Raw genomic sequence first — 26508 nt, 5'->3', positions numbered from 1 at the left:
TGTAAGGCCGTGGTTCCCAAACTTGTTATAGTCCCGTACCCCTTCAAACATTCAACCTCCAGCTGCATACAGGGTCATGCAAAAAAATGTTGTTTTTTTGCCATCATTGTAAGCCTGCCACACACACACACACACTATACGATACATTTCTTAAACATAAGAAAGAGTTTTTGTCACAACCCGGCTCGTTGGAAGTGACAAAGAGCTCTTATAGGACCAGGGCACAAATAATAATATAATCAATAATTTTTCTCTCTATTTAACCATCTTACATACAAAACCTTATTTGTTCATCAAAAATTGTGAATAACTCACCACAGGTTAATGAGACGGGTGTGCTTGAAAGGATGCTCATAACTCTGCAATGTTGTGTTGTATTGGAGAGAGTCTCAGTCTTAAATCATTTTCCACACAGTCTGTGCCTCTATTTAGTTTTAATGCTAGTGAGGGCCGAGAATACACTCTCACATAGGTATGCGGTTGCAAAGGGCACCAGTGTCTTAACAGCACGATTTGCAGTGTACCCAAGTGACGTCAAACTGCTTGCAAGCGCGTTACCACTCCACCATATCTCCCTGTCATTTATTTTGCGCCATCAGCACAGATACCAACATGACCAGCAGCTACGTTTGGCTACATATGGACCGTTAGTGGAATTCCCGCGAGAGAGTAACGGTTAACGTGATTGGATGTTAATTATTTGACTAGGCTACCTGTATTTGACATTCTGTTGTTATTTCGCTGAACACTAGATGGTTCATTTTTGGATGTGGCTCCTTAGGCGAGAAAAAAACCTCACCCAAATGTATAGCCCCGTTGGAAAATATAAATGAACTGTTTGAAAATGTGAAGTTTTTTTTTAACCAAACATACATACAATATATATATATTTTTATATTTATATATAAAAAAAAAATATATACAGTGGGGAGAACAAGTATTTGATACACTGCCGATTTTGCAGGTTTTCCTACTTACAAAGCATGTAGAGGTCTGTAATTTTTATCATAGGTACACTTCAACTGTGAGAGACGGAATCTAAAACAAAAATCCAGAAAATCACATTGTATGATTTTTAAATAATTAATTTGCATTTTATTGCATGACATAAGTATTTGATCACCTACCAACCAGTAAGAATTCCGGCTCTCACAGACCTGATAGTTTTTCTTTAAGAAGCCCTCCTGTTCTCCACTCATTACCTGTATTAACTGCACCTGTTTGAACTCGTTACCTGTATAAAAGACACCTGTCCACACACTCAATCAAACAGATTCCAACCTCTCCACAATGGCCAAGACCAGAGAGCTGTGTAAGGACATCAGGGATAAAATTGTAGACCTGCACAAGGCTGGGATGGGCTACAGGACAATAGGCAAGCAGCTTGGTGAGAAGGAAACAACTGTTGGCGCAATTATTAGAAAATGGAAGAAGTTCAAGATGACGGTCAATCACCCTCGGTCTGGGGCTCCATGCAAGATCTCACCTCGTGGGGCATCAATGATCATGAGGAAGGTGAGGGATCAGCCCAGAACTACACGGCAGGACCTGGTCAATGACCTGAAGAGAGCTGGGACCACAGTCTCAAAGAAAACCATTAGTAACACACCATGCCGTCATGGATTAAAATCCTGCAGCGCACGCAAGATCCCCCTGCTCAAGCCAGCGCATGTCCAGGCCCGTCTGAAGTTTGCCAATGACCATCTGGATGATCCAGAGGAGGAATGGGAGAAGGTCATGTGGTCTGATGAGACAAAAATAGAGCTTTTTGGTCTAAACTCCACTCGCCGTGTTTGGAGGAAGAAGAAGGATGAGTACAACCCCAAGAACACCATCCCAACCGTGAAGCATGGAGGTGGAAACATCATTCTTTGGGGATGCTTTTCTGCAAAGGGGACAGGACGACTGCACCGTATTGAGGGGAGGATGGATGGGGCCATGTATCGCGAGATCTTGGCCAACAACCTCCTTCCCTCAGTAAGAGCATTGAAGATGGGTCGTGGCTGGTTCTTCCAGCATGACAACGACCCGAAACACACAGCCAGGGCAACTAAGGAGTGGCTCCGTAAGAAGCATCTCAAGGTCCTGGAGTGGCCTAGCCAGTCTCCAGACCTGAACCCAATAGAAAATCTTTGGAGGGAGCTGAAAGTCCGTATTGCCCAGCGACAGCCCCGAAACCTGAAGGATCTGGAGAAGGTCTGTATGGAGGAGTGGGCCAAAATCCCTGCTGCAGTGTGTGCAAACCTGGTCAAGAACTACAGGAAACGTATGATCTCTGTAATTGCACACAAAGGTTTCTGTACCAAATATTAAGTTCTGCTTTTCTGATGTATCAAATACTTATGTCATGCAATAAAATGCAAATTATTTACTTAAAAATCATACAATGTGATTTTCTGGATTTTTGTTTTAGATTCCGTCTCTCACAGTTGAAGTGTACCTATGATAAAAATTACAGACCTCTACATACTTTGTAAGTAGGAAAACCTGCAAAATCGGCAGTGTATCAAATACTTGTTCTCCCCACTGTATATAAAAAAAAAATATATATATAAATATATTGTATGTATGTTTGGTTAAAAAAAAAATCTTCACATTTTCAAACAGATCATTTATATTTATATATATTTTTAAAATATATACAGTGGGGAGAACAAGTATTTGATACACTGCCGATTTTGCAGGTTTTCCTACTTACAAAGCATGTAGAGGTCTGTCATTTTTATCATAGGTACACTTCAACTATGAGAGACGGAATCTAAAACAAAAATCCAGAAAATCACATTGTATGATTTTTAAGTAATTAATTTGCATTTTATTGCATGACATAAGTATTTGATACATCAGAAAAGCAGAACTTAATATTTGGTACAGAAACCTTTGTTTGCAATTACAGAGATCATACGTTTCCTGTAGTTCTTGACTAGGTTTGCACACACTGCAGCAGGGATTTTGGCCCACTCCTCCCTACAGATCTTCTCCAGATCCTTCAGGTTTCGGGGCTGTCGCTGGGCAATACGGACTTTCAGCTCCCTCCAAAGATTTTCTATTGGGTTCAGGTCTGGAGACTGGCTAGGCCACTCCAGGACCTTGAGATGCTTCTTACGGAGCCACTCCTTAGTTGCCATGGCTGTGTGCTTCGTGTCGTTGTCATGCTGGAAGACCCAGCCACGACCCATCTTCAATGCTCTTACTGAGGGAAGGAGGTTGTTGGCCAAGATCTCGCGATACATGGCCCCATCCATCCTCCCCTCAATACGGTGCAGTCGTCCTGTCCCCTTTGCAGAAAAGCATCCCCAAAGAATGATGTTTCCACCTCCATGCTTCACGGTTGGGATGGTGTTCTTGGGGTTGTACTCATACTTCTTCTTCCTCCAAACACAGCGAGTGGAGTTAGACCAAAAAGCTCTATTTTTGTCTCATCAGACCACATGACCTTCTCCCATTCCTCCTCTGGATCATCCAGATGGTCATTGGCAAACTTCAGACGGGCCTGGACATGCACTGGCTTAAGCAGGGGGACCTTGCGTGCGCTGCAGGATTTTAATCCATGACGGCGTAGTGTGTTACTAATGGTTTTCTTTGAGACTGTGGTCCCAGCTCTCTTCAGGTCATTGACCAGGTCCTGCCGTGTAGTTCTGGGCTGATCCCTCACCTTCCTCATGATCATTGATGCCCCACGAGGTGAAATCTTGCATGGAGCCCCAGACCGAGGGTGATTGACCGTCATCTTGAACTTCTTCCATTTTCTAATAATTGCGCCAACAGTTGTTTCCTTCTCACCAAGCTGCTTGCCTATTGTCCTGTAGCCCATCCCAGCCTTGTGCAGGTCTACAATTTTATCCCTGATGTCCTTACACAGCTCTCTGGTCTTGGCCATTGTGGAGAGGTTGGAATCTGTTTGATTGAGTGTGTGGACAGGTGTCTTTTATACAGGTAACGAGTTCAAACAGGTGCAGTTAATACAGGTAATGAGTGGAGAACAGGAGGGCTTCTTAAAGAAAAACTAACAGGTCTGTGAGAGCCGGAATTCTTACTGGTTGGTAGGTGATCAAATACTTATGTCATGCAATAAAATGCAAATTAATTATTTAAAAATCATACAATGTGATTTTCTGGATTTTTGTTTTAGATTCCGTCTCTCACAGTTGAAGTGTACCTATGATAAAAATGACAGACCTCTACATGCTTTGTAAGTAGGAAAACCTGCAAAATCGGCAGTGTATCAAATACTTGTTCTCCCCACTGTATATATAATGATCTGTTTGAAAATGTGAAGATTTTATAAAATCTTCACATTTATAAAAAATATATCACATTTGTATTTGGCGTATGGGAATACCTGGTGTAAAGTCAGTGTTAAACGGCTCTATGATACATTGGTGACGAGATTATGGAACCCCGCCATGGTAATTGATGACAGAGCCAGTCAAACTCATCTCCTGTTCACTATCTCTCTTTCTGCTCCCTCTCTCGTTCCATCTTTCCCTCTCCATTACTAAAGAGATGCTGTTTACCTACTGCTACTCCAAAGATATTCTGCTTGACCAAGCAAGGATTGAGGTAACGCTTTTGTCATGGTGGATGAATTAGAATACACTTATTACATTTTCAAGAAATCTCATCAACAGAAAAATAATACCATCTGTCTACAATGTTGCTTTACTACAAGCACTGTGATGTCTGAACAAAGATGGCCGCCCACGAGGTAGCAGCTCCTTCTACCTAAAAAGTGGAGGGAGAACCAATCACCAATCTCTCCTGCTTGTTCCTTCTCTTCAGTATGGGAACAACAGCCTCCTCACTCCAGTGAGCTGATGAGAATATGGCTGCTGGTAAAAATAGCCCAGGGAGCTGGGAGAAGAAGTTGGGAGATTTTATTTATTTATTTTATTTATTTTATTTCACCTTTATTTAACCAGGTAGGCTAGTTGAGAACAAGTTCTCATTTGCAACTGCGACCTGGCCAAGATAAAGCATAGCAGTGTGAACAGACAACACAGAGTTACACATGGAGTAAACAATAAACAAGTCAATAACATGGTAGAAAAAAAAAAGAGAATCTATATACAATGTGTGCAAAAGGCATGAGGTAGGCAATAAATCGAATAATTACAATTTAGCAGATTAACACTGGAGTGATAAATCATCAGATGATCATGTGCAAGAAGAGATACTGGTGTGCAAAAGAGCAGAAAAGTAAATAAATAAAAGCAGTATGGGGGGTGAGGTAGGTAAATTGGGTGGGTAGTTTACAGATGGACTATGTACAGCTGCAGCGATCGGTTAGCTGCTCGGATAGCAGATTTTTAAAGTTGTTGAGGGAGATAAAAGTCTCCAACTTCAGAGATTTTTGCAATTCGTTCCAGTCGCAGGCAGCAGAGAACTGGAAGGAAAGGCGTCCAAATGAGGTTTTGGCTTTAGGGATGATCAGTGAGATACACCTGCTGGAGCGCGTGCTGCGGGTGGGTGTAGCCATCGTGACCAGTGAACTGAGATAAGGCGGCACTTTACCTAGCATAGCCTTGTAGATGACCTGGAGCCAGTGGGTCTGACGACGAACATGTAGCGAGGGCCAGCCGACTAGGGCATACAGGTCGCAGTGGTGGGTCGTATAAGGTGCTTTAGTAACAAAACGAATGGCACTGTGATAAACTGCATCCAGTTTGCTGAGTAGAGTATTGGAAGCTATTTTGTAGATGACATCGCCGAAGTCGAGGATCGGTAGGATAGTCAGTTTTACTAGGGTAAGTTTGGCGGCGTGAGTGAAGGAGGCTTTGTTGCGGAATAGAAAGCCGATTCTTGATTTGATTTTGGATTGGAGATGTTTGATATGAGTCTGGAAGGAGAGTTTGCAGTCTAGCCAGACACCTAGGTACTTATAGATGTCCACATATTCTAGGTCGGAACCGTCCAGGGTGGTGATGCTAGTCGGGCGTGCGGGTGCAGGCAGCGAACGGTTGAAAAGCATACATTTGGTTTTACTAGCGTTTAAGCGCAGTTGGAGGCCACGGAAGGAGTGTTGTATGGCATTGAAGCTCGTTTGGAGGTTAGATAGCACAGTGTCCAAGGAAGGGCCGGAAGTATATAGAATGGTGTCGTCTGCGTAGAGGTGGATCAGGGAATCGCCCGCAGCAAGAGCAACATCATTGATGTATACAGAGAAAAGAGTCGGCCCGAGAATTGAACCCTGTGGTACCCCATAGAGACTGCCAGAGGACCGGACAACATGCCCTCCGATTTGACACACTGAACTCTGTCTGCAAAGTAGTTGGTGAACCAGGCAAGGCAGTCATTAGAAAAACCGAGGCTACTGAGTCTGCCGATAAGAATATGGTGATTGACAGAGTCGAAAGCCTTGGCCAGGTCGATGAAGACGGCTGCACAGTAATGTCTTTTATCGATGGCGGTTATGATATCGTTTAGTACCTTGAGCGTGGCTGAGGTGCACCCGTGACCGGCTCGGAAACCGGATTGCACAGCGGAGAAGGTACGGTGGGATTCGAGATGGTCAGTGATCTGTTTGTTGACTTGGCTTTCGAAGACCTTAGATAGGCAGGGCAGGATGGATATAGGTCTGTAACAGTTTGGGTCCAGGGTGTCTCCCCCTTTGAAGAGGGGGATGACCGCGGCAGCTTTCCAATCCTTGGGGATCTCAGATGATACGAAGGAGAGGTTGAACAGGCTGGTAATAGGGGGTGCGACAATGGCGGCGGACAGTTTCAGAAATAGGGGGTCCAGATTGTCAAGCCCAGCTGATTTGTATGGGTCCAGGTTTTCCAGCTCTTTCAGAACATCTGCTATCTGGATTTGGGTAAAGGAGAAGCTGGGGAGGCTTGGGCGAGTAGCAGCGGGGGGGGGCGGGGCTGTTGGCCAAGGTTGGAGTCGCCAGGAGGAAGGCATGGCCAGCCATTGAGAAATGCTTGTTGAAGTCTTCGATTATCACGGATTTATCGGTGGTGACCGTGTTACCTAGCCTCAGTGCAGTGGGCAGCTGGGAGGAGGTGCTCTTGTTCTCCATGGACTTTACAGTATCCCAGAACGTTTTGGAGTTAGAGCTACAGGATGCAAATTTCTGCTTGAAAAAGCTGGCCTTTGCTTTCCTGACTGACTGCGTGTATTGGTTCCTGACTTCCCTGAACAGTTGCATATCGCGGGGGCTCTTCGATGCAATTGCAGTTCGCCACAGGATGTTTTTGTGCTGGTCGAGGGCAGTCAGGTCTGGAGTGAACCAAGGGCTATATCTGTTCTTGGTTCTGCATTTTTTGAACGGAGCATGCTTGTCTAATATGGTGAGGAAGTAACTTTTAAAGAATGACCAGGCATCCTCAACTGACGGGATGAGGTCAATATCCTTCCAGGGTACCCGGGCCAGGTCGATTAGAAAGGCCTGCTCGCAGAAGTGTTTTAGGGAGCGTTTGACAGTGATGAGGGGTGGTCGTTTGACCGCGGACCCGTGGCGGATACAGGCAATGAGGCAGTGATCGCTGAGATCTTGATTGAAGACAGCAGAGGTGTATTTGGAGGGCAGGTTGGTCAGGATAATGTCTATTAGGGTGCCCATGTTTACGGATTTAGGGTTGTACCTGGTGGGTTCCTTGATGATTTGTGTGAGATTGAGGGCATCAAGCTTGGATTGTAGGACTGCCGGGGTGTTAAGCATATCCCAGTTTAGGTCACCTAACAGAACAAACTCTGAAGCTAGATGGGGAGCGATCAATTCACAGATGGTGTCCAGGGCACAGCTGGGAGCTGAGGGGGGTCGGTAGCAGGCGGCAACAGTGAGAGACTTATTTCTGGAGAGATTAATTTTTAAAATTAGAAGTTCGAACTGTTTGGGCATAGACCTGGAAAGTATGACAGAACTTTGCAGGCTATCTCTGCAGTAGATTGCAACTCCTCCCCCTTTGGCAGTTCTATCTTGACGGAAAGTGTTATAGTTGGGTATGGAAATCCCAGAATTTTTGGTGGCCTTCCTAAGCCAGGATTCGGACACGGCAAGGACATCAGGGTTGGCAGAGTGTGCTAAAGCGGTGAGTAAGGCAAACTTAGGGAGGAGGCTTCTGATGTTGACATGCATGAGGCCAAGGCTTTTTCGATCACAGAAGTCAACAAATGAGGGTGACTGGGGACATGCAGGGCCTGGGTTTACCTCCACATCACCCGAGGAACAGAGGAGTAGTAGGATGAGGGTGCGGCTAAAGGCTATCAAAACTGGTCGCCTAGAGCGTTGGGGACAAAGAATAAAAGGAGCAGATTTATGGGCGTGGTAGAATAGATTCTGGGCATAATGTGCAGACAGGGGTATGGTGGGGCGCGGGTACAGCGGAGGCAAGCCCAGGCACTGGGTGATGATAAGAGAGGTTGTATCTCTGGACATGCTGGTCTCAATGGGTGAGGTCACCGCATGTGTGGGGGGTGGGACAAAGGAGGTATCAGAGGTACGGAGAGTGGAACTACAGGGTCCATTGCAAACCAAAACAATGATAATGATAACTAGCCTGAACAACAGTATGCAAGGCATATTGATATTTGAGAGAGACATACAATAAGGCATAAAGTGATTGCAGGTCTTGATTGGGAGAGCTAGCTAAAACAACAGGTAAGATAACAGCAGCAATAACAGGGTGCTAGTCTAACACAGCAACAACAGGTAAAAATGGCGATGACTAGGCAGAGAGGGTCGGATTAACTACACACAGATCCTGAGTTAAAGCACAGAGCCGACAGATAAAACACAAATAAACAGAATGGAGTACCGTGAATTAATGGACAGTCAAGCAGGCATCAGCTATGTAGCCGAGTGATCATAGTGTCCAGGGGGCAGCCGTAGATGGAGCAGGGAGGCCTCCACTAAGCTAGCACGCGGCGTTTAAAGTTAGTAGCCCGGGGGGTGGTCTGCTCAGACGGAGGGGGTCTGCTCAGACGTGGTCGTGTCGACAGAGAATCCAAGCCGGATGGCGGTGGCGAAAGAGAGGTTGTGAATTGTAGAATTGTGTTTGCTAACTGGTGCTAGCTTCGTGGCAGTGGCGCTAGCTGTGCTAGCTGCAAGCTAGCTGTGAGGATCAGAAGTAGTGGCTCAGGGATTACGGCAGGAATCCGGCGTTGTTGTCGAGAGACAGTCCGATGCTGGTAAATTGGTGAGTAATATCCAGGCTAATAACAGGGCTGGTGTCTGTGCAGAAGGTAAAAGCTACTAGCAGCGGCAAAAAAATGGCTAAATTAGCTTGTAGCTGATTTAGACCAGTTGTGATGGATTGGCAGGGCTCTGTGTCGGCAAAAAAAGGTCCAGTCCAATTGGCAAAAGAGGTATTGTAGCCCAAGAATTCGCTGGTAGACCTCTTCGGCTAGCCGGCAGATGGGCCTAGCTCGAGGCTAGCTCAAGGCTAACTGGTGCTTGCTTCGGGACAGAGGTGTTAGCCAGTAGTAGCCACTCGGTTGCAGCTAGCTAGCTGTGATGATACGGTGTAATTGTCCAGAGCTTGCGTCAGGAATCCGGTGATGTGGTAGAGAAAAAGCAGTCCTATATGCTCTGGGTTGATATCGCGCTTGCAGACTGGCAGGTATTGGCCCGAGCTGAAGCTGGCTGTGTCCGAGTTAAGGGTGAAGACCGCAGCAGTGGCTAACTGACTACTAGCTAGTAGCTAGTTATCTGGCTAGCTTCTGATTGGGGTTACGGTTCTAAAGTATAAAAATAGCAGGTCCGTACCACATTGGGTGAGGCGGAATGTAGGAATGTATATTCAGTTCCTAGATGGAAAGTGAAATTAAAATATATACGAAATGTATACGAAAAATACGAGGACTATTTACACGGGACAAGACAAGACAAACACACGTCCGACTGCTACGCCATCTTGGATTCATATGTTGATGCTCTTGCCACAGCGGCCATTTCAATGACAGCTGAGATAAATCAGAGATGTGACGATAACTCACACGCACCAGTGCCATAGTCTCAATCACACCACTGTCATATTCTCAATCACTTCTTCAATATCCTCTCCCCTGTAGCCACAGCTGTGACTTACAGGAGATGTGACATAATGGGATTGCTCCTCTGTAAATTGTGTTCTGTGTACAATGTAGCTTGTGTACGACGTCACTGTGGTCGGTGATTCACATCTCCTCCACCCCCAGTGCAAACTAACTCATCTTTCTTCTAGTGAGGGAAAATCGATGCGTAAGACAAACCCTCAAACAAAGGCTGAACTCTATCAGAGGAACCCCATGAAGACTGTACATCTGTAGTGTTGACCTTGGTGGAGGCTTCACCCAGGATGACTGTTCTACTACCAAAGCAGACTCAGTAGTGCTGTTGACTCATCCTGCCAATCACATGGCTCCACTCAGAGACACACAGGAAGTGTGAGTTGTGACCCGTATTTCCAGGCCAGAATAGCCATCCTCTCAGCCAGATGATTAGAACACTGTCATTCCTATCGAGTTAATTAATTCCCTGTCCCACACAAAAGCTCCATTGATGTCTGCTGTGGAAGAGAAAGTCCTTCAAAGCTCCTCAGAGAATCGCTTTAACGAGTAAAACGACAGCACAGACCTCTTCTGTTCCAGCCTGACCTCACAAACCCGGAGGAACACTAGAGAGAGCCCCAAACTAACCTTTACACAGTTAGCATAAACCACCAATCAACACACAATAAGGCCTTTGAGATTTGATGCAAGCAATAGCCTAACGTTAACGCATGGCTAGAGGGATTGTTGAGAATCGCCAGTGCGGTAATATCATCAGTAATACAGCAAAAGCTTGATTGATGATAAGGCTTTCAATACTGAGAAGCTGTCCACTCTAATGCACTATTTACCATGGTAGCAGTTATTTATATCCTGCAACATTAGCATATTGTATTAACCATAATGCAGACATGCATTTCCACACAAACAGTATACACTGATTAACATTGTGTGTATGGAGTAGGGCAATGAATGTTGCAGGCCTAGGCTTACATTGCATGCAGTGAGACATTTTCTGTTGGTAAGGACAACCCTGGAATGACAATCACTCATAAGCTAGCCTCAGTCTTCTCTGACACTGAGAGCCAAATTTACTCATACTGCAGTTGGTACCATTTTCCGTATGATTCTGATTGCTCTGGATGTCAGAAAAGTGACAATGTGAAGTTGTGGTGCAGGACTGGCCGACTAGGGCAAAAGTAATACTGCAATATTGTCTAAAATAATACCCAAATATGTGACTGTATGTGTGCACACCATGCCGTGCTCCTTTTTCCACCGGTGGCCCAGTCACCCATACATGGACCCCTAGCCCACCCCCAGACTGTGCCACCGGTGGCCCAGTCACCCATACATGGACCCCTAGCCCACCCCCAGACTGTGCCACCGGTGGCCCAGTCACCCATACATGGACCCCTAGCCCACCCCCAGACTGTGCCACCGGTGGCCCAGTCACCCATACATGGACCCCTAGCCCACCCCCAGACTGTGCCACCGGTGGCCCAGTCACCCATACATGGACCCCTAGCCCACCCCCAGACTGTGCCACCGGTGGCCCAGTCACCCATACATGGACCCCTAGCCCACCCCCAGACTGTGCCACCGGTGGCCCAGTCACCCATACATGGACCCCTAGCCCACCCCCAGACTGTGCCACCGGTGGCCCAGTCACCCATACATGGACCCCTAGCCCACCCCCAGACTGTGCCACCGGTGGCCCAGTCACCCATACATGGACCCCTAGCCCACCCCCAGACTGTGCCACCGGTGGCCCAGTCACCCATACATGGACCCCTAGCCCACCCCCAGACTGTGCCACCGGTGGAAACAGGAGCACAGCATGAGGTGCACACAGGCCTGTAAACGCTCCAAAAGTTAACAGCGGAAACACTTATCACAATCAGCAGCTGTTCACACACATACACTCACATCTGTAGCTTCCCCATTGCTAAGGGGAGGGGTGTGGCCGCCAAATGGCATGGTCCAGGGCCAAACAAGGAAAAACAAATCACCTAATGGGCTTTAAAAAGCAACATCCCCCACGTGTCCTTTCTTAATTGCATTATTTTACTTTAGATGTGTGTGTATTGTTATGTATTGTTAGATATGCTAGATATGTGTATGTGAGCAAATATAATTTGATTTGTCACTGTGAAAGGCTGGATCCCTCTGCTGTTCAGCATCAGTATCCTGGCCTGGCCTAATCCTCCCCATAGCCTGTGACCTGACCACAACCCCATGTCACTGCTCCCAACATATTGATCATTTCAGTCAGCACCCTTACATCTAGTCCACAATCACCCCTGAACAGCTAGCCTCATTAACCTATTATCACCCCCAAAATAGCAGTAAAGTTTCAAAATCAATATGTCATCCCTTGGCATGCACGCATCACTCCAGTTATCATGAGCTGGATGCTATGAAGGTGACATCACCATGACACCTGAACCACAATCGATACATGCCATCACTGTGACCTCAGCTAGCTACCTCACAGACAATCAATTATCTACAGTAGGGGTCTCTAACCTTTTCTAGCATGAGAGCTAATTTAAAAAAAATTCAACATGTTGTGAACACTATATTTTCTGTCAATATATCTGGTAAAACAATGGTTAATAAACAACTCTAAGGGGGACCCTATAAAATCCATGATTTTTTAAATAATAAATAATGTTTAACATTTTCACAAATAGTTTTTTCCTGGTTTTAGATATTTGTTTAGTTTTTCACTCTCGAAATTACAATTCTTTATAGAGAAACAACATCATTAGATGTTCTGAGTCCATGTCAATGCTTCAATCACATCTGAATTTAAACACTCCTCCAGGCTGAGTCAGGGCTATTTGACCAAGAATGAGAGTGATGGAATGCTGCATCAGATGACCTGGCCTCCACAATCACACAACCTCAACCCAACTGAGATGGATTGGGATGAGCAGGACCGCAGAGTGAAGGAAAATCAGCCAACAAGTGCTCAGCATATGTGGGAACTCCTTCAAGACTGAAAAGCATTCCAGGTGAAGCTGGTTGAAGGGTTTTTCTTTCTTTTTACTATTTTGTACATTGTAGAATAATTGTGTAGACATCAAAACTATGAAATAACACATACTGTATGGAATCATGTAGTAACCAAAAAAAGTGTTAAATAAATCAGGTAAGCAGTTAACATTTAACCTTTTCATGTGTGAGTTCCAAATATCTCTAACGGTCTCCCCAGCGTGAGTGTTTATATGCACGTGATGTTAGAACGTTCTCTCCATTCCAGAATGTGATTGTTACGCAACAGTACATTTAATCTGCGTTGCCATCAAACCAAGGCACGGAGCCTGTTTTTATTTATAGGCTGTTTACAACTTGTCAATTTCTATTTATTTTCTAAGAACAGTTTGAATTGAGGTGTGTTCCGCCTCATTCATTCACATAAAAGTAGTCATTTACTTTTGCGGACAAATCATTTTTAAGACATTTCTGACCCGGACAAAATTCCCCAAGCACTTCGCAATTGTTTGTGCTGTTCAAGTCTGCAGACATTTGCGGATGTCCCGTCAGAACAGGATCTGCACACACACGTGTTCACATTTTCCGTCTGTTGCCCGCTTCACAGTCATTGCTTTCGTTACCAATAATAACTTAGGAAATGTGTGCGTTTCTATCAAAATAAGTGCCTTATTACGTTATAATATGTAGTTTCTACTGTAGCTCACTGTATGTATGGAGCATAATATATGTGTATTTTTTTTTTACCTTTATTTAACTAGGCAAGTCAGTTAAGAACAAATTCTTATTTTCAATAATGGCCTAGGCACAGTGGGTTACATGCCTTGTTCAGGGGCAGAACGACAGATTTTTACATCGTCAGCTCAGGGATTCGATCTTGCAACCTTCCGGTTACTAGTCCAACACTCTAACCACTAGGCTACCTGCTGCCCCTATATTCCTTATAACCGCAGACACGCGATGTAACATTACTCATTTCATAACCTTTATGGTGTTATATTCAATCGTGCTTAGGTAGCTAGCTACATTCTTCTATTAGCTCTGTAAAACAATGCTAATTGCGTCAGAGAAGTATTAGCTTGTGTTGTATTTTGAAGCTACCCTGGCCTTATGACTCCCAAGTGGCACAGCGGTCTATGGCACAGCATCTCAGAGGCGTCACTATAGACACCCTGGTTCAAATCCAGGCTGCTTTTCTATCAAATTAAGTGCCTTATTATGTTAATAGTTTCTGTATGTGATTTGCATGTGAACTGTATGTCCAATTACAAAAAATACCTTGTTCAGTAATCATCTCCCCTGTTAGTTGGCGGTGAACTGTGGCCACTGAGGGCTGCGTTGATCAGATAGAAAAATATGTTCTTATACCACTTGGTCGTTTTCCGAATGCATTCCACAAAGATGTTTATCATGTTCGCCTTATCCACTGACCCCATTTTGAGGTTATAGTCAAGCCCGCAGTCTGGTTTGATTTTTCTCTCTCCCGTGGTCGACATGGTTGCTATATGGACAGTGGAGAGGATTTCTCTCTTCCCTGTGGCCGACATGGTTGCTGTATGGACAGTGGAGAGGACATGGATGTTTCGTTTGTCATACCACTTTACTGCCAGCTGTTGACCGTTCTCCTTGAACTCCACCTCCCCTCTCTGCATCTTCCTGCATCCGAATGCTGGCATCCCCTTCCTGTTCAACCTGACTGTGCCACAGGCCCCTGTGCTGTTGGAGAGCAGATGCTGGAAGAGTGTGGGACTGCTGTACCAATTGTCCACATACAAAGTCTGTCCCTTGCTGAGATAAGGAGCCAGTATGGTCATCACCACGGCCCCGGACACCCCAAGCCCCTCATAATGTTGGATGTCAGTGGTGGACCCTGTGTAAACTATAATGTCCTGGACAAATCCTGGCTTCACGTCGCACATGACAAAGAACTTTACACCAAACCTGTGCCTTTTGGAGGGAATATATTGACAGAACACCAGAATTAAAAAGAATATCCAGAATTTCCGCATTTGTGAGTTGTCTCCTTTTGAAAGACATTGCTAATGCTACAGCTTTGCTCACTAGCTACATACATGAACAACAACACTGAATGGCTCAGAGTGGGAGTGAGAGGTTACGTGATGGACTGCCGGCACGCACCACTTGTATCAATAAATCACTATCAGAAAATGTTTTGTGTGGTAATTATTTATATTTTTACTGTTTTATTCACGTTCTCAATTTCCGGTGACAAATCATGCATTCCGATTCTTGCATAGATTGTAATGGGCACATATTATGTGTGTAAAATACTTTTTTGAAGGTTGTACTGATTATGATGAGCTAAGCTAATTCCAGCTGTGTATGGAGCCATGCTTGTTGACATACAATGCATTCTGGGTTTCACGTAATCGTCTGTCAGACCAAAGATGTTATAACAAAATGAGGTGAGTAAGGGTTCACCCATTTTTTGAGAACTTCTGGAAATTAATGGTGGGATGTGAACGATGGTAGACGACACGCCCCTTTCAACATGCATACTATAAACAGACCAAACTCATGTTGTCTTCACTTATCTTTGGTTTCTGTGAGAGAAAAAAAAGCATGGCAGCGCAGAAACTACCCATCTTCGGATTACTTTCGATTTCTAGAGAGTGTTTTACGCAATTAATTCGATCAATGGTGAGCTCACCTGTGATGTGATTAATTATAAATAGTAATTTCTATTAGCTAATTCATTTTGTAGTTTATGCCAGCTGAGAGTTATACAAACATGACGCTTGTGTTAAGTCAATCTTTCCTCAGTTAGAGCGAGGACAAATGTAGCCTACATGTTTCCGGTTTGGATGATTGTGTTATGCTGTGATGCCTCTGTGAATGTCTGAACATTGCATCCAAAAATAAACTGCTCACATTCTGGACATAACTTTAAGGACTGTGTTTGTGCAAAATGTTTCTGAAAAAACAGTGTGCCCAGCTCAAATGCTGATTGTTGCGTCATTCGAAAATGGCCGTTCTAAATAAGCGTTCTAATCACACCGGTGTGATCGTACGCTTCAAGGATCACTGTAGAATGCTCACACCTGTGTGATGGTACGTGTGAAAGGGTTAATTGAGAAGGTTTTGGGGAAAGTATTTCTGTCATCACAGACATGGCAGCTCTGCTTCAAGCTCCTAAGCAACTTTGCAGTATTTCGTTTTTTTTTGTGATATTTATTACATTATTAGCCCATAACGTTTTTTGTGTTACTACATACAGCCGGAAATAACTTTGGATACCAGAATGGAGGTAACTCACCAGCATTACCACCAGGAATAAGACTTTCCCTAATTGGATTCTTTGTTCTTAACCCCCTGAGGCAGTTGAACTTATCTCAGAGGCTGCTCCAAGACACCGCCGGCGGAGAAGAGGTATTCGAAGTGGACTTCTAGTCCGACTTAGGAGGCAAGCACACCATCCACCACTTCCGAGTATACTACTTGCTAATGTTCAGTCTCTGGACAATAAAGCAGACGAGCTAAGGGCGAGGATCTCCTTCCAGATAAACATCAGGGACTGTAACATACTCTGTTTCACAGAATGATGGCTCTCTCCGGATATACTGTCCCGTCCATACAGCCAGCTGGGTTCTCAGTACATCGTGCAGACAGGAATAAAGAACTCTCCAGGAAGATGAAAGGTGGTGGTGTATGTTTCATGACTAACTACTCATGGTGTGACTGTGATAATGTACAGAAACTCAAGTCCTTTGCTCACCCGACCTAGAATACCTCAATCAAATTCCGACCGTATTGCCTCCCAAGATAATTTTCTTCGGTTATAGTCACCAAAGTTCTATTAACACATTGACTGTAGTACTCGCGCTGGAAAAACGTTTCGACCACTGCTACTCCCCGTCCTGGGATGCCTACAAGGCCCTCCCCCGCCCCCCCTTAGGCAAACCAGATCACTCCTCCCTTTTTATTGGCAGAAACTCAAACAGGAAGTTCCGGTGCTACGGTCTATTCAACGCTGGTCTGACCAATCAGAATCCACGCTTCAAGATTGATCAAAACAATCGGACTGGGATATGTTCTGGGTAGCCTGTGAGAATAACATTGACGTATACACAGACACGGTGACTGAGTTCATCAGGAAGTGTATAGGGGATGTTATTCCCACCTATGACTATTAAAACCCTCCCAAACCAGAAACCGTGGATAGATGGCAGCATTCACGCAAAACTGAAAGCGAAAACCACCGCATTTAACCATGGCAAGGTGATTGGGAATATGGTAGAATACAAACAGTGTAGTTATTCCCTCCGTAAGGCAATCAAACAGGCAAAACGTCAGTACAGAGACAAATTGGAGTCGCAATTTAACAGCTCAGACATGAGACGTGTGGCAGGGTTTACAGACAATTACAGATTACAAAAGGGAAAACCAGCCACGTCGCAGACACTAACGTCGTGCTCCCGGACTAGCTGAACACCTTCTTTGCCTGCTTTGAGGATAACACCGATGCGGCCAGCTTCCAAGGACTGTTGGCTCTCGTTTTCATTGGCCTACATGAGTTAGACATTTAAGTGCGTTAACCCTCGCAGGGCTGCCGGCAAAGACCGCATCCCTAGCCGCGTCCTCAGAGTATGCGCAGACCAGCTGGCTGGAGTATTTTTACATACATACTCAATCTCTCCCTATCCCAGTCTATTGTTCCCACTTGCTTCAAGATGTCCACCATTGTTCCTGTACCCAAGAAAGCAAATGTAACTGAACTAAATTACTATTTCCCCGTACACTCACTTCTGAAGTGAAGTGCTTTGAGAGACTAGTCAACAATCATATCATCGCTACCTTACCTGACATACTAGACCCACTTGAATTTGCATACCGCCACAATAGAGCCACAGATGATGCAATCGCCATCGCACTGCACACTGCCCTATCCCATCTGGACAAGAGGAATACCTTTGTAAGAATGCTGTTTATTGACTATAGCTCATCTTTTAACACCATAGTACCTTTCAAGCTCATCATTAAACTCGGGGCCCTAGGTCTGAACCCCGCCCTGTGCAACTGGGTCCTGGACTTCCTGATGGGCCGCCCCCAGGTGGTGAAGGTAGGAAACAATACCTCCACTTTGCTGATCCTCAGCACAGGGGCCCCACATGGGTGCGTGCTCAGCCCCCTCCTGTACTCCCTGCTCACCAATGACTACGTGGCCACGGACGCCTCCAACTCAATGATCAAGTTTGCAGACGACACAACAGTAGTAGGCCTGATAGCCTACAGGGAGGGCCCTGGTGGAGTGGTGCCAGGAAAATAACCTCTCCCTCAACATCAAACAAAATGAAGGAGCTGATCGTGGACGTCAGGAAACAGCAGAGGGAGCATACATCTATCCACATCAACAGGACCGCAGTGGAGAAGGTGGAAAGCTTCAAGTTCCTCGGCGTACACATCACTGACAATCTGAAATGGTCTACTCACACAGTGTGGTGAAGGTGCAACAGCGCCTCTTCAACGTCTGGAGGCTGAAAAAAATTGGCTTGGCCCCTAAGACCCTCACAGACCTTTACAGATGCACAATTGAGAGCATCCTGTCGGGCTGTATCACCACCTGGTACAGCAACTGCACCGCCTGCCCCCCAGAACACCTACAGCACCCGATGTCACAGGAAGACCAAAAAGATCATCAAGGACATCAGCCACAGCCTGTTCACCCCGCTATCTGGGACCGAGAGACCGAGACTGAAAAACAGCTGCTATATCAACGCCATCAGACTGATAAATAGCCATCACTAGCCGGCTACCACCCGGTTACTCAACTCTGCACCTTAGAGGTGGCTGCCCTATATACATAGACATGGAATCACTGGCCACTTTAATAATGGAACACTATGCTTTACTCATTTCATATGTACACTACCGTTCAAAAGTTTGGGGCCACTTAGAAATGTCCTTGTTTTTGAAAGAAAACACATTTTTTGACCATTAAAAAAAACATCAAATTGATCAGAAATACAGTGTAGACAATGTTAATTTTGTAAATTACTATTGTAGACTACAGGCCTGGAAACAGCAGATTTTTTATGGAATATCTACATAGGCCCATTATCAGCAACCATCACTCCTGTGTTCCAAATGACACGTTGTGTTAGCTAATCCAATTTATCATTTGAAAAGGCTAATTGATCATTAGAAAACCATTTTGCAATTATGTTAGCACAGCTGAAAACTGTTGTGCTGATTAAAGAAGTAATAAAACTAGAAGGCCAGCATCCTGGAGTCGCCTCTTCACTGTTGACATTGAGACTGGTGTTTTGCGGTACTATTTATTAAAGCCGCCAGTTGAGGACTTGTGAGGCGTCTGTTTCTCAAACTAGACACTAATGTACTTGTCCTCTTGCTCAGTTGTGCACCGGGGCCTCCCACTCCTCTTTCTATTCTGGTTAGAGCCAGTTTGCGCTGTTCTGTGAAGGGAGTAGTACACAGCATTGTACGAGATCTTCAGTTTCTTGGAAATATCTCACATGGAATAGTCTTCATTTCTCAGAACAAGAATAGACTGACGAGTTTCAGAAGAAAGGTCTTTGTTTCTGGCCATTTTGAGCCTGTAATCGAACCCACAAATGCTGATGCTCCAGATGCTCAACTAGTCTAAAAAAGGCCAGTTTTATTGCTTTTTTAAATCAGAACAACAGTTTTCAGCTGTGCTAACATAATTGCAAAAGAGTTTTCTAATGATCAATTAGCTATTTAAAATGATAAACTTGAATTAGCTAACACAACGTGCCATTGGAACACAGGAGTGATGGTTGCTGATAATGGGCCTCTATACACCCATGTAGATATTCCATGAAAAATATTCAGTTTCCAGCTACAATAGTCAATTTGATGTAATTTTAATGGACAATTTTTTTGTTGCTTTTCTTTCAAAAACAAGGACATTTCTAAGTGACCCCAAACTTTTGAACGGTAGTGTATTGTATTTTACTCTATACACAGCTTGTCCTAATATTTATACATTTCTTAATTCCATTCATTTACTTTTAGATTTGTGTGTATTGTGAATTGTTAGATACTACTTTACTGTTGGAGCTAGGAACACAAGCATTTTGCTACACCCGCAATAACATCTGCTAAATATGTGAATGTGACCAACATATTTGATTTCATTTGCGATCGACCTGCTGGAGACCACTGATCAACAGTCTACAGTCTTACCCCCGTCATCTCCAATGAAGTGCTAACCATCACACACAACCCTATGTGTCTATCCAGTTCACCATGACTGACCCTAGTTCCACTCCCACCCTCCCCACTCCCAATCTCAGACTGCCCCATATCCTCTGGGTCTCCCTCCCAGGCATGACAGTGTGGGGTAAGATTGGGTAGACAGGTGTGGGGTAGGAAGTGTGGGCTGTGCAGGGGTTGGGTGTGGTATGATACAGTGGGACGGAGGTGTTGATTCAATTCAGACAGGCCAGACCGGTTTCCCCTCGCGCCTCACAATCTTATTACTGATCCACCCTGGCCTGAGAGCATGTTCACAGGAAGCCATTTGTCCCTCTCTCTGTCTGTCCAGCAGGAAACAACAGTGAGAGTCTGAGTACACAGAACCAACCAGGCAGCCTCCTATAAACGGTCCTATCTACCTCTAATCCACTAAACAATGGAGGCTTCCAGCCCACCTCTGGCTGTGGGAATAAATCAAAGGTGGGAATGTGTCCTGTGTTGAGTGGAACAAACTCCTCCCGTACTGTACTTAAAAATAAACAGTTTATCTTGTGCCTTGTCCAATGAAATGGATCGCTTCCATGCCCCCAGTGATGGGGATTCAAGTCAACTAACCTCTTCCTTTTGGTCGCCACTGAACTGCTGTTCTGGCAGACTAATCCAAGGGCCTCATGCATATGTAATTGCTGACTATTTTAGAGAGCCTCTGCTCTCTCGTCGGCTGGCACAATTGACTCAGATCTTTTCAACACTGACATTTGTGAGGCTTGGACTTGATTACAAGACAAAAATAAAGAAATTATTCTTTGACTCATTTACATGATAACATTATACATTCCCTCGGCCGATGAACGACTGCCGAGGAGAAGATTACACTCAGATCACCTGCTTAAAAAATATATATTATATATAGAACCAGGGTAGAAAATAGCCCATTTCTGCACTGACAGAGACAGCACCACTGAGGCAAACACACAGCGCTCTAAAATCAGCCGTGTTTTGATCATCACGGTTCAAAACACATCACAAAGGCAAAAGGAGGTTGTGGAGGCATGCTGCTACTCACAACACAGGCTCTAAAAATAGCTGTGTGTAAAAATACATTTAAAAAAGGGTTTATTTCCTCTCCACAGCTCCGTTCCCTAGAGCAGTGAAGCACCCCGGGCCTACACATCCCCATTGAACCTGGGCTTGGATTTCAGCTGCAACCTACATTCAGCCCACAAGGGCAACAGAGTTTGACTTCTTGGCCGACTTCACGGTGACAGAACGGAGACAGTGAGCCACACTCCGCCATCGTATTATTGACTGCTTGTCTTCCTCCTTGAGAACGAATGGGCTCCGAGTGGTGCGGTGGTCTAAGACACTGCATCTCAGTGCAAGAGGTGTCACTGCAGTCCCTGGTTCAAATCCAGGTTGCATCACATCCAGCTGTGATTGGGAGTCCCATAGGACGGCACAGAATTGGCCCAGCGTCGTCCTGGGTAGGCCGTCATTGTAAATAAGAATTTGTTCTTAACTGGCTTGCTTAGTTATGGTAAAATAAAATTAAATGAGATCCAGAGATCTTCCAAAGAAATGGGCAGCCATGACTTAATATTGCAACAACCCACTGGCACAATGTCCAAGTCCTTAAATATTCAATGTATACATTTTAAAAAACGAACAGAATGAGCTGAATACTGTCGCCTACATTACAGTGGTCAAACAGTCTTCAGTTTTGTCTGGGGTGAATCCTACATATCTGGACCCAGAGGAGAACAGCCGTGGTGAGGCTACTGTTGGCTGCTGCTGGTGAGCTGAGCTCAGATGACACAGCTCTGTTTGCTGTGCTCTCAACAGCCAGGTCACAGGCAGATTTGCTGACTTCCAGTGTTTACTGGACAAACTAGGAGGACGACCTCTCTCCCCCCAGAGATTACTGTGAGATCCCCCTGCTCCTCTCCCTATGTATCCAAGAATGACAGACACCCAGACGTGACTATCTGACAGTAGAGCTCCTCCATGGTCCAGAGGGGAAGAGAGTTACAGCAGGGTCGGCAGCAGTGTCTATACTGGAGGAACCAGGGTAGTTGAAATGAATCACTAGAGTGGGGAAGCAAAGGGAAGGACACTGAAGTGTGTGTGTGTGCGCGCTAGAGGTCTATGCGGGACTGAGTTATTCATCCTGCTCCTGCCTGCACCCACAGCTTTTCATACCTTACCAGCACTCTCCCGATGGCTTTCTGTCCGACTACCACCTGCTACTGCAAGAACTGGGCCAGAACCCAACCACAGTTCCACAATGTTATTTTAGGCAATATGTGATGCAGGTTGCTTGCTAGCCATGCTCCCAGCAATATCAAAATGCGCAAAAAAAGTGACTTAATGAATAGGGTAAATGACCAGAGATTCTCACATGGCCCATTATATTAGGCTATAGGTATTACTGGGCTATATCAGCCAATAGGCTAGATGTAGTTTGAAGAGAGCAGAGTTGGACATTTTTGCATATAGCCTACCTTTTAGGAGCGGGACAATTTTCACAGACTAATATAGGTGATCAATATTTATTTCTGGACAATGTAGTAAACTATTACCAAAACATACTGTATTTAGGAAGTTCATTTCCTTGCAAAGATAACTGCCCCGTGCTTCTCCGCCAATGCATAGGCTATAGCCTATTCGTCAGGTAGCTTAGCGGGTTAAAAGCGGTGGGCCAGTAACCGAATGGTCGCTGGTTCAAATTCCAGAATGGGCAAGGTGGAAAAATCTACCATTCTGCCCTTGATCAAGGCAGTTAACTCCCAACAACTGGTACCCGGGCACCGTGGAAGTAGATTATGGCAGCCCCATGCACCGCTCTGATTCAGAGGGGTTGGGTTAAATGCGGAATTTCAGTTGAATGCATTCAGTTGTGCAACTGACTAGGCATCCCCGTTCCCTATTTAATAGAGACCACTCGCACGCCCAACTACTGTAGGAGAGGAGATGTATGGCTACTGAACTTAATGCAGCAAGAATGATGAGAGTGGACACTTTCTCTTTAGCTACGTTTTGCATATAGGATAAAGCCTACCTTTAAGGAGCGGGACGATTAACAGGCAGAGAGAAATAAATGGGTAATCAATAATTATTGGAAAGAAAAAGGCTCAAAGTTCCCTCACTATGTTACGCACGTTGCACCTTTTCAATGACCATTTTTGGATTGCACCTCGACTCACATTGGCTGAGTGCCCTCCCCTTCTTTCCATTTTCAATATTTATTAAGTAGTAAACTATAGCCTGATTATATTTCAGTTCATTTCCTTGGAAAGATAACTTCCACGTGTTTCTCCGCCCATGCATAGGCAGCCTATCCATTTCATTGAGACCACACATATACTGTAGGCCCACTTGACCTCGCACGCCCAACTAGGAGAGGTAGGCTACTGAACTTGAAGCAGCGAATTCTGAGTGTGTGTGAATAATGCAACAGAGGTGCTTTTAATACAATAGGTAGGCCCCTCATGTATATCCCAGCCACTATGCTACAGGAATCAATACAGCTCCAGACAGAAAGACCATACGCTATTACCTGTGTCAACACCTATGTTTAGCCAGCATTTGGTAATTACACACCTGACCTGAACAGACAGGTTGGTCATCTCCCTTTAACCAAACACAGCCAGTTACTCCCCAAATATAGCACAGTACTTATGTATTTATTTAAAACTGAAATCCGTAGAGGTGAAACTGCCATGTTCGTTTGTGATATTACAACAAATATGTTTTCTCCCTTGGACATGTATGTGCTACAATTATTTTTTACCATGACGCTGGATGCCCATCTACAACTTTCATAAACAAAACAAAAACAATAGCAAATGAGCAAAGGGCGACCAGTGGCGCCGTTTCCCCTAATGCGGATTCCAGCTTTAACTAGACTAGTTCCCCTGTTCAGTCTGAGCTGATTGGGATCAAAGGCCTATAGAAACAGTGCAGCCAGTGATAATCCCCAATGCAGTTGTTGATGGAAGACGTTATTATACATCACCTGCTCCTCATCTCCCTCCCAATCTCTCATAATTGGATTAAATGTATTTCAATTACATGGTTAAAATACACAAACGAGTCAGTCATTAATTGACCCTTTCCAGTATTCATTCCTATTGGTGCACAAGGCTATGGCGATCTATCAGTTGTTTTGTCAGTATGCTTCAGAAGCTAAAGCCTTCAGCATTCAAATAGAAAAATGTTAACTAGCAGGCAGCCCAGGCCATGGAGCCAGGACCATGTTAGAGGTGTAAATAGCCTGAAAACACAGTCTAGTGTTAACATACAAATAGGGCTCTAGACAGTTGAGAAAAAAACAAATGTGCTATCCATGATAGTGATCCAATATGTGCCATGGTGAAAAGTAGGCCGTTGTAAATGTGTTTGATTCATTATTATTGTTCTAATAATAGCGTTCTATTCTTACTCTGCTGGGGTGCTGGCATGCCAGTCTTTCAGGACAGAAGAAAGAGCGGATTGAGCTAGTTGTTGGCTAAAGAGGAAACAAAGAAAGCCCTAGCGAATGGCGAGACTGGCTAGAATTGGAGTTTATGATTATATACAGAAAGAAAGGGAGTATTCTGTTTACTACAATGTAAAAGCCATAGATCCATCATTGCGTATGAGAAAACTCATCCGTGCAGATATACAGATATGTTTTTGCTAAGTTGGAAGGAAATTATATGTAAAGCTTGATTACATTTTCTATGAGCATCACCCAGTGGATAGGTTTGTGGTGCTCGCTCTCTATCCCTCTCCATCTATTTCTCCCTCATCCTCTCTCCTTTCCTTCTCTATACATTTCTCTTCCTATATTTTCTTTCCCTCTCTCTCCATCTTCTATTTCTTTCTCTCTAATCTTGACATTCCTCCTCTTTATGTTTTTTCTTTCCTTCTCCGCTTCTGTCTCTCCATTTCTCCCTCTCATCCCTCTAGTCTCCCTCCCTCCTTTTGTGGACATTGGTATAATGAAGCAGGACGCTGAGGCGACGGCAGTCAGCAGTCCACTCTCTTTGCGCTAATGTCCTCCTCAAATTGGCCAGCTGGCTATGTGGCTGCCCACGTCTCTCTGTTTCTACATTTTGGTCAACTCATATCCTTCTCCTGCCAAAACCCCAAACTGCATCCATGTGCCTCTACAATGTCAAAGCCCCAAGACTACACGAAAACACTAGACCATTCATTTAGAGAGCACTTCTGTAGAAACAACGAAGCAAATCACTGATATGTGAAACAATTAAAACGACTTAATAGTCTTGGAACCAAGGCTAGCCTATAATTAGCTGGGATTCAGGGAACATGAGTCAGCTGCTTCTATTCAGCCACTGATTACTGAACAACTCTGAGACAGTTTGTTTCTTCTGTGGGTATTCTCAATGATCATACAGATGACTATGACTGTGTACGCGTACATATCTGTACATGTATAACTGGTACATCCCTGAGAGCTATCATCAATATATGCTGTACTATTTAAAGTAGTCCTACACTGCAGCACAATGTATCCACTAAACAGTATAAACTTGTATGGATGTTGGTCGGGCTATACTGCCTTAAATAGCATACGTTAGAGTGGGTTAGAGTGAACGTGTCTCTATTCTCATTCTGTGCACGTCTAACGTGAGAGGGTGAGTCGGTGTCTATGTGCTGTGCACACTAACATCTCTCTTCCAAGGATGAATGGGCCAAAATGAGATTTTTTTTTCTAGCGATGGACAGTATTTCCCTACAGCGGACCGGTTAGTCAACTGCATAGCGATGCTTCTGTCCATGGCAAGAAGAACACGAGAGGAGTTAGTCCATCTTAACTTAAATTCCTATGTGCCCGTAAAGCCACCAATTAAAATGTTGTGTTTCAGCCGCAATAGCAGCCCTGCCACTTGATTTGTTACAAAACTGCCTTGTCGATGTTGACTTCCAGGAAAGAAGATGTGCACCAGAACACAAAAGATTTGGTCATGTAACTCACCCACTGACAATAGTACACTTGGCTATTCGAGTAGCATTTCTGATACCACACAATGTGTTGTTTCACATCACTGACCGAGGCATGTTTTCATGCAGGTTTTCCAGACAGCACACAAAGAGGCTAGCAGATTCTCAGTCCAGTAGCATAAGAAACATCTCCATCTTGGCCTGATATCAGTGTGTGTTGGTGTGTGTGTGCAGGGTACGGGGGCACCAGAACGGGTGAAGACTGGGGTCAGTGCCCGTGCTCCTAGCTCCACAGGGGACACAACCATCGGTCCCACCAAAGGGTCAATCAACAACACACAGGCTGCCCATTCCAGCTTTCACCGCTCCACATATTGCCCTGCGGTT

The 26508-nt window shown here is 44.8% G+C and overlaps 1 protein-coding gene across 8 annotated transcripts in view; it reads right to left on the bottom strand.

Moving 5' to 3' along the window:
• magi1b (membrane associated guanylate kinase, WW and PDZ domain containing 1b) overlaps positions 1–26508 on the bottom strand; it is a 211485-nt gene that overhangs the window by 59456 nt on the left and 125521 nt on the right. The gene's annotated exons all lie outside the window — the stretch shown is intronic.

This window comes from Salvelinus alpinus, chromosome 12 (assembly GCF_045679555.1).
Source record: "Salvelinus alpinus chromosome 12, SLU_Salpinus.1, whole genome shotgun sequence".
NCBI lineage: Eukaryota > Metazoa > Chordata > Actinopteri > Salmoniformes > Salmonidae > Salvelinus > Salvelinus alpinus.
This window is presented reverse-complemented; position numbering and strand designations above follow the sequence as displayed.